This window comes from Tupaia chinensis, unplaced genomic scaffold (assembly GCF_000334495.1).
Source record: "Tupaia chinensis unplaced genomic scaffold, TupChi_1.0 Scaffold000397_1, whole genome shotgun sequence".
Taxonomy (NCBI): Eukaryota; Metazoa; Chordata; class Mammalia; order Scandentia; family Tupaiidae; genus Tupaia; species Tupaia belangeri.
In genome coordinates this window covers 97909-103060 of record NW_006159899.1, presented here as the reverse complement: position 1 = coordinate 103060, position 5152 = coordinate 97909, and positions in this window count along the sequence as shown.

Here is a 5152-nt window from a genome sequence, read left to right as displayed (position 1 = left end):
GTCTGCTGTTAGTCTGATGGGATACCCTTTGTAGGTAACTTGCTGTTTTTCTCTTGCCAATCTTAGTATCTTATCTTTGTGGTTTTGGTCAATCTGGGTATAATGTGTCTTGGAGAAGATCTTCTTGGGTTGATTCTATTTGAGGTCCTTTGTATTTCTTGGGACTGGATCTTTGAGTGCCTCTCTAGGTTTGGAAAGTTTTCTTGAAAGATTTCGTGGAATAGATTATCAATACCCTTATGAATCTCTTTGCCTTCTGGGATGCTTATTATCCAGATGTTTGGACGTTTGATGGTATCTAGTATTTCTCACATATTATTCTCATTTTTTTGGGCAATTTTCTCAGTGTTTGTGGTGTATTTTTCTAGGCCAGCAATTTTCTCTTCTACGTCTGAGATTCTATTTTCTGTATGATCTAGTCTGCTTTTAATACTTCCAAGGGAGATTTTGACTTCCTGTATTATAGCCTTCATCTCTAACAGTTTCATCTGATTCTTTTGTAAAGTGTGAAATTCTTCTTTTAGATCTTGCATGAATTTCCTCACATCCTGGAACTCATCAACTTCTTTCTCCTTCCTCTTCAGCAGTTCATTGTCTCTCTTCTCTTCCATCTCTGTTAGCTTTGCCATTATGAATGTTCTAAATTCTTTATCAGACATTTCCATGATTTCCATTGAACTGTGTGTGGATGAAGAGGAGTTATCCTTTTCCCTTGGAGGAGAGGTATTTTCCTGCTTTCCCATATTTCTTGTGGTCCTGCTGCAATTTCTAGTCATCTGGTGAATGGTTGATTTTTTCCTGAACTTTGAAGTTCAATCTGAGCATCGAGGAGCATGCAGAAAAGGAAACATAAAAAGAGAAACAACAGCAGCAACAACAACAAAAAACAAACAAGAAACAGAGAAAAGGAGAAGAAAAAAGGGAGAGAAAAACTTTTAAATACAACTAAAAAAATTAATATTTTAAAAAAATTCAAAAAACCCATGAAGGTGTTTTCAAGAAGGCCTGTTCCCTTGCCTCTCCTAGGTGGAGAGGGGCAGAGGGAATTATTAACAAGATAAAGGGATAGGAGGTGCCAGAAAGCCCAGAAAATGCCTCGCCTTAAAAAATTCTAAAAAGGAAAAATTAAAAAGAGAGACTACAGAGACAGAGACAGTGGTAGAGAGAGACAAAAACAGATACAGAGACAGGAGGCCTGAAAAGGGTCTTCCTACTACATGAGTTTGTGTGCTGGAGGCCGAATTATCAGTGCAAAATTGTCCATTTTTCCCCCCAAAATGGCTATTTCTCAGAAGCCATGAAAGTATCTTCAAGAAGGCCTGTTCCCTTGCCTCTCCTCAAGCCTCCAAGTCTTCACCATGGTGCAGGCACCAATGGAAAAGAGTGAGATGGACTGATCAAAAAGGAACCATGCCTCAGGCCTATTTTCTGCCTGCCTCAGGTTCATCTAAAATTATCCCCTCCCATGACTGTCAACTGATAAATCCTTGAATCTTCACCATGGTGCAGGAACCAGTGGCAGTGTGACAGATGGACTGAGCACAAAAGGACCACACCTCAACTCTCACTGCAGTCTGCCCACCCAAGTTTTGAGCTTTTTAGTTTGCTGTAACTTTAGCTATATACTCCTAAATTCTACAGCAGTTAATTCTATACCAGGTGTACCCAAATAATGGGAAAAACATACCATGTAAAGCTGGCTACAAACACCCTTCTCTGATTGGAAGACAAGACCCTCTCCCAAAAAAATGCCTGAAAAGTAGATTTCTTTTACCTTTGCACGCTAGAGAATTAACACCAAAATGTAGAAAGAGCTGTATAATTCATCAGATGAATAGAAAACAGAACAGAGCCATAATAAATATGGGAAAACAAGGAAATATCTCTCTCTACAGGGAACAGAACAATTCTTCCTCAAGTATAGATAGTGCAAAAACATTTTTAGAAATGTCAGAAAGAGAAATGAAAATATTTATAGTGAAAAAACTGAATGAGATGCAAGAGAAAATGGATAACCAACTCCAGGAGATGAAGAAGCCCTTCCATGACTTGAGAGAGAAAGACAACATACAGGAAACACTAGATGCTATTAATGTCCAAATGTACAAGTAATATATATGCCAGAAGGTGAAGAATAAGATAAGGGCATAGAAGATCTAGTTCATAAAATACTGGCAGAAAACTTCCCAAACCTAGAGAAACATTCAGACATCCAGACCCAAGAAATAGAATGGGTCACAAATAGTATCAAAATAAAATACTCTTCATGACACAACATAGCCTGATTAGTCAAAATCAAAGAGAAAGACAAGATTCTATAAATAACAAGAGAAAAAGTTCAAGTTATCTACAATGCTTATTTTATGAGGCTAGCATCAAACCTCTCAACCAAAACAATGAAAGCAAGGAAAAAATTGGGAGACATACTGAGAACATTAAAAGAAAAATAATAACTTCAACAAAGAATACTATATTCAACAAGATTATCCTTCAAATGAGAAGAACAAATAAAATAGTTATCAGACAAACAAAAACTGAAAGAATTCACCACCACTACACCAGCTCTTCAAGACATACTGAAAGGAGTACTATGTAAGGAAAATTAAAGAAAGACAAACAGAAATAAAAGAAAAAAAAACAACTGAGAAAATGTATGGCTAATAAAAGCACAAGGATAAGTCTGTACATTTCAGTAATAACACTGAATGTTAATAAATTAAATTCACCAATTAAAAAGCACAGAATGAATGAATGGATAAAAAATAAAATTAAATAAGGTAAAAATGAAAAAACAAACAAACAAACAAACCAGGAACCCTCTATGTGCAGTCTATAAGAAAAGCACTTCATGAATAAAAACATACTGAAAGCAAAGGGGTGGTAAAAAATATTATATACAAATAGAAATCAAAAGAAGGCTGGAGTCATGATATGGATATCAGAAAGAAACACAGTATATAGATGTGAATACCAGATATAGTGTGTGTGAAAGAGAAGGGTCTGAGGAAGGACATTTTTTTGAAAAATAGGGAAGCAAAGCATTAATGGCACAAAGAAATGTATTACCTGTTGAAGATTTTGTAGTTTTATCAACTGTACTAGGGAGAAATGTTCACCTGTTGAAATATCCATTTTGTAAGACAGTAATGTGATTGAATGTATAAAAGAAAATGAAATGAAATAAATAAATAAATTTTAAAAAACTAAATAAAAATAAAAACTACAAGAAGAGACAAAAAGGGAGACTAAAATGACTAAACAAGAAGATATAACAGTTATAAATATCTATCCACCCAACGCTGGAACACCCTGATATGTGAAATAATGACTGGTAGATTTAAAGTGAGAGATAGAATACAACACAATAATCATTGGGGATTTCAACACCACACTGTCTCCTCTGGACCGATCAGTTAGACAAAAAATAAGTGAAGAGATACAGGAGCTAACGATACCATAAACGAAATGAACTTGAAGACATCTATAGAACTTTCCACCCAGAAATTACTAAATACACATTTTTCTCATTCCCACATGGAACGTTTTCAAAGATTGACCAAAAGATAGGGGACAAAACAAATCTTTACTAATTCAAAGTTATAGAAACTATATCCATCACCTTATCTGACCACTATGTAATAAAACTTTAACTACCAACAAAACTTAAAAAAATATGCAAACACATAGAAACTAAACAACCTACTCTGAATGATTTCACAACCACTGAAGAAATTAAGTTTGACATCAAAAAAGTCATCAAAGTCAGTGATAATGAGCACATGAGCTTTCATAATGTTTGAGACATATTGAAAGCAGTTATAAGGGGAAAGTTCACAGTAATTAGCGCTCACAAAGAAAAAAAGAAAGGTGTCAAATAGACAACTTAACAATAAACCTTGAGGAGAGTCCAGAGGCAAGCCTTCAGGAGAAGATTCATCATGGCTCCTGTGAACTAGTCATTTCAGGGTAAAAGCGAAATGAAGAGTTCCTACTGATAATTCAGCCTCCAGCAAACAAGCTGGAGTGGCAGGGGGACACAGAGGTAGCTCTGTCTCTGTGTCTCTGTCTCTCCCTGTTTCTGTCTTCTCATTTTTTGGTAACTTTTCCTTTTTAAAATTTTTTTAAAGATAAAGTTTTCTCTTGCTCACGCCTTTTGTCTTGTTAACGATCCCCTCTGATACTCCCACCCAGACAGGAGAGGTGAGAGGCAGGCCTTCAGGAGAAGATTCTATTTTGTGCTATTTTTTAAAAAAGAAAAACAATAATTATAATTTTTTAAGTATTTTTTCCTTCTTTTTTTTTTGTTGTTGTTGTTTCTCTCTCTCTTTTTTCTTTTCTTTTTTTTTTCTCATCTCTCCACTCCTCAATATCCATTTACTGTGTTTCTAGATGGATCTAAGGGCACTATAGTTAAATATCCACATACTATTAGGGTTAACATATTCCTCAATACCTACTGAATCTGGTGTACAAAATGATCACAACAGAACAGCATAGAGATTCCAGATTACCTCTTTCTGCTTGCTACTGAATGTTCAGATTGAACTTCAGGAATTACAAAGAAACACACCATCCATCAGATGACTAGAAATCACCACAGGACCACAAGAAGTATGGGAAAGCAAGAAAATGCTTCTCCTCCAAGGGAAAAGAATAACTCCTCTTCATCCACAAGCAGTTCAATGGGATTCATGGAAATGTCTGATAAATAATTTAGAACATTCATAATGGCAAAGCTAACAGAGATGGAAGAGAAGAGAGTCAATGATCTGCAGAAGAGAAAGGAGAAAGAAGTTGATGAGTTCCAGGATGTGAGGAAATTCATGCAAGATCTAAAAGAGGAATTACATACTTTAAAAAAAGAACCAAATGGAACTGTTAGAGATGAAGGCTACAATACAGGAAGTCAAAATCTCCCTTGAAAGTATTAAAAGCAGACTAGATCATACAGAAAATAGAATCTTGGATGTAAAAGAGAAAATTGCTGGCCTAGAAAAATTCAGCACAAACACTGAGAAAATTACCCCCGAAAATGAGAATAATATACGATAAGTACTAGATACTATCAAAAGTCCAAACATCCAGATAATTGGCATTCCAGAAAGTGAAGAGACTCATAAGGGCATTGATCAGCTATTCCATGAAATCCTGC